This window comes from Crocodylus porosus, unplaced genomic scaffold, assembly GCF_001723895.1.
Source record: "Crocodylus porosus isolate Cpor-Errol unplaced genomic scaffold, CroPor_comp1, whole genome shotgun sequence".
NCBI classification, from domain to species: Eukaryota; Metazoa; Chordata; order Crocodylia; family Crocodylidae; genus Crocodylus; species Crocodylus porosus.
This window is the reverse complement of record NW_017728909.1, coordinates 61,944,707-61,956,348: the sequence shown is the minus strand read 5'-3', so window position 1 is coordinate 61,956,348 and position 11,642 is coordinate 61,944,707. Positions and strand designations below refer to the sequence as shown.

General features: G+C 46.6%; 1 long non-coding RNA gene across 1 annotated transcript in view; it reads right to left on the bottom strand.

Moving 5' to 3' along the window:
* Positions 1–7,007, bottom strand: part of LOC109308111 — a 16,521-nt gene extending 9,514 nt beyond the window's left edge. The window contains exon 1 of the long non-coding RNA XR_002100492.1: positions 6,533–7,007. This is a non-coding gene — a long non-coding RNA (uncharacterized LOC109308111). The remainder of the gene's footprint in view (positions 1–6,532) is intronic.
* Between the last annotated feature and the right edge of the window lie 4,635 nt (positions 7,008–11,642).

Here is an 11,642-nt window from a genome sequence, read left to right as displayed (position 1 = left end):
CCCTGGCCCCGGCTTTCCTCGTGCAAGTCCTGGCTGAAGTGCACACGCACTCGCCCGTGGAGGCGGGGGGCAGCCTGCACCTGGCTGCCAGCTATTATTCACCTGCCGGCTTCCTCGCCTCCAAGTGGAGGAGGGACAAGGGGTGCACCAAAAAACATCTTCCTGCACAACAAATAAATCCATCTTCCTCCCGGGCTGAGACCCCCGCCTGCCTCAGCCTCCCAGCCGGGGCGAGCCGCTGGGGCTATGGGGAAGCCAGTGGAAAGCAAGGACAAACTGCGCTGGTTTGAATGGTCTTGCGGGAGAAGTTTGGATAAAAATGTCCTCAGTTTAAAATAATAATAATAATACCAACTACACGCACCCCACCCCGCAAGTTTCTAGTGTCTTTATCTCTTCCTTTCAAGGAGAGGGAAACAAAGGCAGAGGCTATTAAATCTCTGTCTTCCTGGCTGCCTTACTAAGGTGACCTTTTATTTTGGAAACTTCTGAGGCTCTCCAGGAAGCAAAAAAAATAAAAATAAAAATGGAAAACTCTTCAGCCGCCTTTACATTATTTCTGCAAAATTAAACAAAGACACCAACGATTTGTGGCAATTGTGGCTGCTCTGAGAAGCTTTTTTTCACAAGAAACAAGAGTCATTACACATTCTCCGGCTCCATCGCCTTCCGTGTGTTTGGAGGCAAATAACTAACACAACTACACACCTAGGCATTCAAGCATCTTTATTGTCAACTCCTTTTCAAATTTGACTTCGCAGCTTCAAAAAAAAAAAAAAAAAATCCTAAATCACGCACGTATTTGCTTGCCACGGACCCACTGCCATTTGCTGTTCTGCATTATTGCTTGTGTTGCTTTGGCTTTTTAATAACTTATTGATTCACGCTGGGCTACATCAGAGCGCGAAAATGTTACCGGGTTTTGTGCTAGTTTCTTTTTCTTTCTTTCTTTCTTTTTTTAAGGAGAAATAAATCGCACGTGCATTTAGGAAAATCAGCTCTGCAACACTTCAGCTGCAGACGGTGGGATCATGCATCATTCCTAACTGGCTTCTGACTGCTCTTAAAATGGGCTTTCTTGTTAAATGTGTATCTATATCTAGAGAGAGAGAGATATACACACACACATAGATTTATATACATACGCATACATACATGTACTTATACATATACTTATGTATATAGATACACACACACACACACATACATACATATGTGTGTGTATATGTGTGTCTCAGAGGCATTTTTATTTTTGGTGCACCTCTAATGCCATGGATCTGTCACGATGCAGAAATGATGGCATTAGCATGTAGATAATGACAGTACCAAACTCTTTCGACAGGTTACAATATTTAACCCTAACGCAATACATGCAAGGAGAATCCCCGATGCCTCCTGGACCACGGGGCTGTGACAGAGCAAGGGACCCAGTGGGCACGTGTGAGATGGGGTGGGGAGCAGAGCAAAAGTGAGCCGGTGGGTGCCAGTCCCTGCCTATCCCCGTCTGTCTGTCTGTCTCACAAGTTCACAGCAGTTCCTGAAGTTCAGATGCAACCCACACACAGAGAGCAAGGAGAGGCGGAATTGAAATCAAGGTTTAACTTCTTTGGTGTCTTATTAAATCGCACATTTCCCCGTCAAGGTTTCCTTAAACATGAAAACCTTCTCGGCGATGGGGACCCCAGCTGTTTAATTTAACATTGATTTATTGCTTTTAAAAGTAAATTTACACACATGCCAACAGCACTCCGTTTTGTTTCCCCAGACCCAAAGATTTATTTTCTACTTAGCGCTTGTCTGACAAAACAATGTCCTTTAACTTTATTACACATCGATGAGGAAATCTGTCTTATTTTTGTTTGGATTTATTGCTCTGTTACTTGTGGAGACTTTTTGTAATCCAGAAAAGCTAAGGTCAGGAAAGAAATACAAAATGAAACCTAGGCACAGAAGCAAATACCAATAAAGGCATCAGCATGCATTGGCGGATGGCAGTGCACACACAGCTCTGTTAAAATACATCTGGAGCCAGGAGTATAATTATAAAAAGTGTGGGTGTGGGGGGGGAGATCAGTTTAATTTTGAATGTGCAGGTAGACTTTCCTCCCCCCCCTTTATGACAAGCTCGTCCTTCAATGCACGTGAGCTCTGATATCTTTCCTGGCTCTTTGCAAAGATTGTCTGGAAATGTATCTATAATTACTGAAAGAAAAAAATATAGGGTTAGCTATACCATGCTGCCTCACCTCCGCGCAGTAAACTCCCAATTACCAAATCTATGTGATGGCAGAACTCAGGGGAATTACGATGTACTTTGAAGCAGCCTTTACGGTACACTTCATCTACGTTTTGGTTTTCTTTAGTTCTCATTAAAGGGGCACTTTCTCCTTTTCACTGATATACTGTCTTTGTGTCCTTCATTTCACTCTCTCTCTCTCTAAAAAGAAGTTCTCACATCTTATCAGGAGGAGGCACAATAATAATAATAATACTTTTAAAAAACCCATGGTTTGGCTTTCTTTTTTTAAAGTGCAAATCTTTTTTATTTTATTTTAAAGCAGGGCTTGTTCTTATTAACGAAAGGTCCTTTAATAACAGTGCGATTGGGGGGATATTAGGGGGCCATTTAGGAGGTAAAATTAGAGGAGCGCGCAGTGTTGGCCAATCTGTCCTTTTTTGTGTGCTCTGGGCTCGCTCTCCCGAACTGATTTCTCACAGAGGCATCTAATAATCACTTTAGAGATGTTCAAATGCGGACACTCGCTCTTTGCGAGGCAGAAGTGAAGATGTGACAGGTTTTGTTATCAGGAGGAGAGGGAGAGCTTTGTAAGATATTCCCTTTCTTCCCCCAGAAATACACCATCTCTCAATAAAGACCCCCTGTCTCCAAGCGTGACTACCCCTGCTGGCCGTGTCCACTTTCTGTCCGGTGCGGCCACATAAATCCCAACTCCATGTCACTTAACAGATTTTAATGATTTTACCAACCCAGGCAGGATTTTTTTTTCTCTAAGCAAATGGACTTTACTTCTCTCTCTCTCTCTCTCTCTCTCTCTCTCTCTCTCTCCCCCTCTCCCCCCACTCCGAAAACCCTTGCGGGCTCTGCCAGTCACCACCCAGATTCATTAAAAAGAAATAACCAGAAATAAAGGGGAAAGCTGCGAAACCTGGAAAATTCCCCTATTCACTTGGGCAGCGGGTCCCCCACCCCCCAACCCCGTTTGGCCTTTGAGAAAAGGCCCTGTCACTCAGAAAGGGGCCAGTTCTTTAACCTCTGTCCCCTACACCCATAAGGCAGCCTCCTACCCCAGAGGCCCTACCCCTTGGCCCCCACACCCACGTCTTTCCAGCCAAGGAACTGCAAAGAAGCTTTGGCTTCTTGAACCAGGCGACCAGGCACTCTCCAGCCAGGGCAACAGTAGGCCACAGAGGCGAACAGACAGGCAGGGCTGCCCTGCCTACTACCAAGGGTGAGTTTCTAGCTGGAGGAGCCTGTTTGATCAACTCTTGTCCACAGCTAGGGAGGGGAATGCTCTGACAAGCCACCAGGACCAGCCCCCAGCCCCTCCGGGTGGAGAGGGGCTCCCCTCTGGAGCTGAGCAGAAGCGATACCCCACCTCGTGCAATGGCTATAGTAGAGCCCAACATCTGGACCAGGGAGCTGTGTCAGCGGAGACGCTCTTCCAGGTGACACACGCGAGGGTGTAATACAGGGCTGCGTGTATCGACACACACTCCCCACACGCATCTACCAACTCCTAACGGGGGTCTGTGCTACACAGAGCTGCGTTTCACCTTTCATGCCTCACAAAGCCGGGCATTTCTTTGCAGTGGAGTAAATGCACTGATGGGAGAGTTTAGGAGACTTATTTGGGAGGAAATGGAGGGTCAGTTTTGGTCTAAGTGGAACATCTGCAAAACATTCAGACAGCTTACTCAGCAAAGAATCTAGCCATTTATTGTAGAAATAATAAAAGGCACTAATGATTATAGTTCCCACCCTCTTCCCCCCAAAAGGGCAAAGCTTAATGAAATAATTCGAAGGTATGCCTCATTTCCTAATGGTGGAATTAAAACGGGGGGGGGGGGGAAGAAAGTAAAGAGCAAGCAAGCAAGAGGAGAAAGAAGGAGGAGAAAAAGAAACACATTCAACTCGACTTCCCAGTCTTGTGTGCTGAAGGGAATAGGATCCGTGTTGAGAAATGAGGTAAATAAAATGGAAGTGGGAATGCTATTAAACACAGCATACCATGCGAGGCGCGCGCATAGTTCCGCCTTGATATGCAATTAAATTACAGCAAATTCCTCTTTAAAGAATATCGTTTGGAATCCTTCTTTAAGATTCAAGGATGTCTGAGGTTAAGTAGCTTTTAAAACGTCATTTCTAAATGGCTTATGCAATGAATAGCTACCTTTAAATCCTAAAACCATTATAAATATGCTATACATATGGATGCCAGTTTATCGCTACATAGTTCTTTTTAAAATGAGGAAAGCATTCATAAAAAGCTACTTGGCACACTTTATTTTAGGCAAGCAGATGTTAATTTTTTCACGTATCATTTTATGACCAAGTACATGTGTAACATTGGAAAGCATCCAGAACGCCTCTATTATTTGCTAAATGACTGTTAGTCGAGGCAGACTATTCTCAGCATAGCCAAGGTATAGGGTATATCAATAAAATAAACATCTGTGATTTTAGCAGGAGAGGCAAAAAAAAAAAAAAAAAAAAGAAATTTAAAGAGTTACTATAAAAGTGGAAAAAGCATTTGTGTAGGAAGAACACACCTGCACTGGAGTGAATTGGCTATTTATACTGCTCTATGCAAAGCAGGCTCTCTGTTGTGTCCTTGAGATTATTTACTTTGTGTAAAATAAGGTTTAAAAACCCATGCTAAAATCCGATCCGCATTGTAGCTTTCTCCCCAACGTGATAACATTTATTGTGCGCTGTTTTAAATGCCCTGGGATGTATTCCAGGCAAGAGGTGTGTGGGTTTTTTCTTTCCTCTTCAACAGCCCGATGTTTAGCGCGGAGGAATGTATGACTATATGCAGTTTCTCGCTCAAAGTGTTTGAGTCGGAGAATTCCCATAGAGAGCTGGGTTTTCTTTTTCCTCCCCCTCCCACTCCCAAAATATCTTTGCGAACCCGGACTTGTTTGTACTGCGTTGTACGAGGACTGGAGCACATGCGGGAAAAAACACACACACCCAAGCACTGAGCCCTGGCGTAATAATTAACCATATGCAATATTTATTGTGTTGTAATGTTTGCTATCAGGAAGGCAAATGCAGTCAATGGAGGTTTAACAAATATAGTGTTATTGATCAAAAGCAATAAATAAATATGCATATGCATTATTTATATAGGCACACATGCATATATACACACACACAGGACCAGCTCATTATTACATATTACAAACGCTGGCTCCACCGAAAAGCTCCAGTGACTGCTCCTTTTTCTTTCTTCCCCCCCCCCCCTTAGCACTGCCCTTTGCTAAGGGGCCAGGGAGGAGGTTTTTAACATAAAATGCCGCAAATATGAAAAATAGGTCACCAATAAAATTGGTCTCAGCATGGAGTGTAATTGTAACAAAATGCCGCTGCGTAAAATCGAGGAGCTAGCTGGCGGTGGTGGCAGAGTCGCAAACCATCTGGTGTGTATTAAAAGCAGTGCTGTAAATATTGCTGAAAACTAATGCATTATCAGCTTCTATAAGTGCACAGGGCCTGCAAGCTTTCCATATGTTGGAATATGTAGATCTGGGAGAAAGGAGGGAAAGGGGTCCTATCAATCAGGGGCTCTGCAAGCCGGGGCTGGGCAGGCTCCTCGTGGAAATTCGTCCCAGAAGAGAGAGAAGGAGAGAGGGAGGAAGAGGAAAGAAAGAAAAGAAAATAGAGAGGTAGGATCTGCCCCTTCGCAGGCTCCCCCTCTCCCTCCCTCTCGCAGTGCAGAGGATAGGGTAGGCGCTGGTGACGTCACGGCACATCAGGGCAGGAGAGTCAATGTTACCGGGAGAAGCGGCTCATCTGGTTCCCATCACTTGGGAAGTTTTGCTTGGACTTTTTTTTTTTTTTTTTTTGGGGGGGGGGTGTTTTTGTTTACTACTTCTCCGCTCCGGGGCGGCGGGTTGTCCCCGCCGAGCCTGCTGCCCGGCTCGTCCGGGGGGCTCCGGCCCTGCCAGCCCCGCGTTGCCCCGCAGGACGCGCATCAGGCCGGCAGCGCGCGCACACGCACGGAGCGAAGCGCCTCGCAGGGCCCCGGCCCCGGCCCCGGCCCCGGGCCGGCGCGACCAGCGCCCGGGCTCCTGCAGGCGTGACGTTTCTTCAGCCCTGCCACTTCTCCTGCCCCGCTCCCCCGCCGTGCCAGGGCTTTCCCTGCCGCCCTTCCCAGGCAGGGCCCGGCTCCTCCAGCCCCTCTGGTCCAGCTTCGGGCCACTGTTCTCCCTCGCAAGAAAACTTCGGCTGCAAATTCACAGCAAGCCCCTTCCCCCCCGTCTCCCTCTCTGCACTGAGGTCACTTACTCTTTCTCGCCGTTGGCCTGTAGTTCCTTAATCTCGCCTCGTCCTTCTCCTCTGGTCTTCAGGCTGTGCTGTGAGAGCCTTGTGTTGATAAACCTGCTGTTAATGACAGCCCAAGTGCAATCAGAAGAGAAATAAAACTCTTACTTTTTTTCCCCCCAAGCTGCATTCCCCTCTGACCGCTGCCTCCTTTAATTATGGGAGTTATATTTCTTCTTTGAGAGTCATTCGTGGGTTTTTTTGTTTTTGTTTTTGGGGGGTTTTTTGGGTGGAAAGGCGTTTCTGCTGTTATTTTTGAGCAGGGACCAATGCCCCATATGCAGAGGCTTTGAGTGAAGTGCAGATTGAGACATATCGGGTTCCCTATAAAAGGATCATTTCATGTGGGAGGTTGGACACAAAGTTTGGACTCGTGACTGGCATTCCTGAGAGACATGCATATTTTAAAACAACAAAGCAAGCTCGAAACAAGGCTTGGGGGGGGGGGAACTTGGAAAGAAGTTACTAAGTGACAAACATCTGTCAACATGGACTAATTTGTACGCTCCCTGGAAAAAATACCTGACTAGTTTAATTTATAACTTCAGGCAGCAGTGTATAGTTTGCAGTAAGTTGTGTGCACTCTACTCCTCAGAAACCTTGTTAGAAATGGATTTGCGCTCAACGCTGGAAGTTTAAAGAGCTTTCTGGCCTAGAGATGAAAGTCTCAATTCCTCTTTTTTTCTGGCTCTTTGTGGAGAATTTTGTCACCGTTTGGAGAGGAGCGTTAATCGGGAAATAAGCAGGGGAAAAGACACAAAGCAAACACCGATGTAGAGACTTTTTTTTTTCTCTTTCCTTTTTTTTTAAAGCAACCGGTAGTTTTCACCCTGTAGGGGAAAAAAAATGAAGCTCTGTTTGATATGCCCCATAAATCGCACGTAAGAGCGAACCCCCCCGGCCCCCCCCACACACGATACGCATATGTGTAACCACACCAAAGCTTCTTGCTACAGGTGACAAAGGAAAAGTAGCAGACCACTTCCACCATCACTGGTGCAGCTCTTCACACTGACACGATAGCACACGCAGGGGCACGGGCTTTACAGGGAAGGGAGAGAAGTTTGCACAACCCACTGGGAAACTGCAGTGGGTAGGGTCCTTGCTCATTTGTTTTTTAACATCTTGCCTCCTCTGGAACCAAGTGGAAGTTGGTTCACTGCGCAAAGCCCACGTATAAATCTGTTTCTCTTAGAGATTTGAAGACAAAAGGAGAGGAGGCCTAGTGGTGAGCTGGATATCTCTGTTAGTTGTCAGTGCAGGTCCATGGGCAGGGAGGGAATGCTAATGAGGCTTTGCAAAGCGGACTGAAAACTCTCTCTCTCTCACACACACACACGGTCTCTCCCCCTCTCCCTCCTACACCCACAGAGTGTGCTCTCAAACACTCGCATAGAATATCCTTGTCTGATTCTCACACACAGAATATCCCTCTCTGAGACACGCACAGCCTCCCTCCCCTGCACACACAGGATCTCTGTGTCTGCCTTGCAGACACCCTGAACCTCTGACTCTCTCTCTCATGCACTGTCTCTCCCTCCTCTCGCAGCCCAGGGATCGATAGCTGACCCCACGGTTTGGCCAATGCTTTATTTATTTGGCCAGGCAATGATATTATCAGCCTTAAACGTTATATACAGCAAATGTCTTCCTAAATCAACACAATAGGATAGCTTACAGCAACCAGGCTGATCTCCCTGAAAGTACTCACCCCCACCCCACTTCTCTTTCCTGCTCCTTTTTTCTTTTCTTTTTCTTTTTTTTTTCACAGGTGGGGTTATTTTATACTCTGTAGTTTTGGATTTGATCCATTGTTTTAAGCTTGATGGAGGGCTCTGCAGACAAGGAGATGTATATACACTATTATACAGCCATCATTGAGATTACTAACAGTGATTCTCTTGTCAGTCAGACGGTCCTGCTTTGAAACACTACTCACATTATCCTGATTTTTTCAAAACTGGGGTAAGAGTGTTTCAAAAAGATACAGTTTCCTACTGTCCTCTTTGTTAATTGTTCTCTTTTAGTAGCAATTACATTTATAAACCGGTCTGGTACCTTTCACGTTGTGTCTTTGTGTTTCCAATGGAAACCGTGTGTGTGTGTGTGTGTGTGTGTGTGTGTGTGTGTTGGGGGGGGGGGGGATGAGCCTTCCCCTGCTTCCCCAATCATACAGGCATTTAGATTTGAGTTACAACCATCACCAGGCCAGAAATAATAATTGGTGACACAGTCACCAAGGTCATACGTTTTACACCGTGCAACCTTACAGCAGCTCCGAGCAAGCTATTGTACTTGCAGCTGACAAGGCAAGAGACGGGGGCTTTTCTATGCCAGTCCTCTGTAATTTTGTTTTACAGGTGGTTACACCTTGCACCAGAGAAAATGTCCTGCAGGAAGATGCCTGCAGTTTGTTGTTTTTTTTTTAACTCCAGTCATCCATCAGGCACCCAGAGACAGAGATAGAGTCAGACAGACAGAGACAGAGAGAGGAGGGAGGGCTGTTAGACTGAAGTCACCTTATCTTTGTGAAAGCTCGACACTTTCCCCCTTGCTCTCCAGCCGGTTGGGGCTGGGATCGGAGGGGGAGCCCGAGATATTTAGGGGAGCGTTTTACTCCAGATCCTTCAATGAAGGAAAAAAAGGGAGTCGGAAAATGGATTCGCTGACAAGTAAGGATAATAAATGAGAGGCGCTTTCAGATAGATATCTCAGACGTGAAATTGCGCCCAGCTGGTTGTGTAAGCAAACAAATAGTTTCATGTTAGGGACTCTCGACTTGTGGCTTGATGAATAGAACACGACAGAGGTAAATGGCTCTTTAACTCATTTAGGAATAAAACTCTTTGGCTTCCGAAGTAAAAGACCTGGTGACGCCATGGATCCTGAGCAAGCACTTTAACAAGAGTTTTATGAGTTTCCACTTGTGTTCCCAAATCGCCCCCCCCCCTTCCCCTCTGTGAAACCGTCTCATGTTAGGAGGAATCACCACGTCACTGATGCTGGGAAACCCGGCAGGTTTGCAAGGTGGCAGAGCAACGTGCTGGCGACCAGGCAGGCAGTGGGGGAGAGCAACCCGCTCCATATGTGTGTGCATATATATTCCCACCAAGCCCCCTTGAACTGCTGCAGTGATATTCCTCCCCGGTCGCTCTGACCCGGATGGTGTAAAAACCACTTCAAAGCCAATGGCAGCGAAGCGAAATAGGAAAGGGACCGCTGGGCATTTTTTTAAAATGTATTGCTTAATTTTCTTGTTTCAGTCATTCTGTTTCTAAAATGGGGAGGAGGGCACTGGAAAGAAGCTGGGGTTGGGGAGGAGGAGGATTTCTAAAGAAAGCACCCAATTAGACAGGCTTAAGGATCGGGGCTGTGAAAACATTATTTCAAGGCTCAAAGCTAACCTCCAGAATAATCACAATGTTCCATGAAACCCGAGGAAGCAGAGCGCCAGGATCTGTAATAACCGTGTAACATGTCATTAGGGGACATTGTTTATGAATGCCTCTTCACTTGAACATTGGTGGTGTAGTTGGTGAAACAATATCTATCCATCTAGCCATCCAGCCAGCCAGCCAGCCATTCCAGCAGGGCTGTTCCACCAGGAGGCGAATGTGCAGTCTTGCTAGTCTAGCAGTTCCTTGGGGGAAACTTCCTGAGATCCCTTTTTGATTTATAACTGAGGCTTGTGTCTACATCTACAACAGTTTACAGCTACTTCAAAGCAGCCAAAGTTCTCAGGCGCTCGGTGTGTTCGCGGGAAAGGGAAGGCCTGACTTTCATATGTCACAGGTAATTTTCTCATAAGGCAGAGGGGGGTTGGATTAAGCCCCTTTCCGTCTGCTGAAATGTATTTTCGCTCGGTGTTTGGAGTCAGTCTCCTTTGCAATAACTTAAGTGGAGTTTACTTTTTCCTTTATTACTTCTACAGTAACGTAAAATCACCTGGAGCCGGAGGCGGCCGAGGAAACCCTTTGTAATAATATCCATTATTTATCTCCCACTAAAAGAGCATCTCTGCATATAGGCGAACCTGCCTGTGCGACTCATTATTAAACCCGGCCCTCTCAGTGTGTGATGTGTGCAGTAAAAAGTGCCACTTACAAGGCCTTTCAAATCCCTGCTAATTTTGAGGGATGCCAGAGGGCCGGGGCCATCCTTTTCTCCCCTGTAGATGTTTCTAAACCCTCTCTGCTCTGCTAAACGGCGGCAGACTCAGGACTGCCAAAACTGGCCTCCCAGGTCAGCTGAGCCAGAGACCGAAATCTAGACAGGGAAAGGGTCAGACACGATTCTCTCCCACCTTTCCCTTGGCCCGAAAACCATCTATTTGAAAGAAAGAAAGAACGAAAGAAATCCTCCCCGCCGCAACACCAGCAAGGTTTATTTGATCTCCGCGGGTAGGCAGAGAGTCTGTCCTGACAGTCTACCAAGAAATCAGCTGTGGCTCAAGCTACCATTGAAAAGGGGGTGGACTCCAAATATTGATTTGATTGAATGGCAACACCCTAATAGGGGTGTGGGAGGAAGCAAGCGAGTCAGTGGAAAGCCAGAAGGTATGGCCAGGGCACTATATTGCAATGAGTAAACTTGTGCATTGCCCAAGTCTGTGCCTTACAGTATCTGAGTGCTGACAAACTTTTTAATGAGCACACCCTGTGACTGCACCGGGAAAAAGCAAACACCTGCGCCGCAGACAGGCCCTGGCAGAGTCGTTTTTGCAGCCAGCAGAGCCTACCCCAACTTGTATTTGACCCAAGCGGGGACACCAGCAAAGCACTCGCTTCCTCTGCAAAGACGGGGAGGAAATGCAGCAGTCGGGTCAAGGAAGGAGTCTGAGGCTAAGCAAGACAACAAGGCAGGAGAAGTGTAACTAGAGGTGGTTTCCAAACAGCATATTGTACGTAAGCACCAGCTGATTGAGGGAGCCTGGCCCTTCTCCACGTTAACATTGCAGCACACGCTGGGCGACAAGAGACAAGATGATACAATGTATCTTCAGCAAATACGGCAGGGCCAAGAGCCCGGAGGGTGGCCAAGGGACATCTCCCCGCACACAACAGCTACTGGAGAG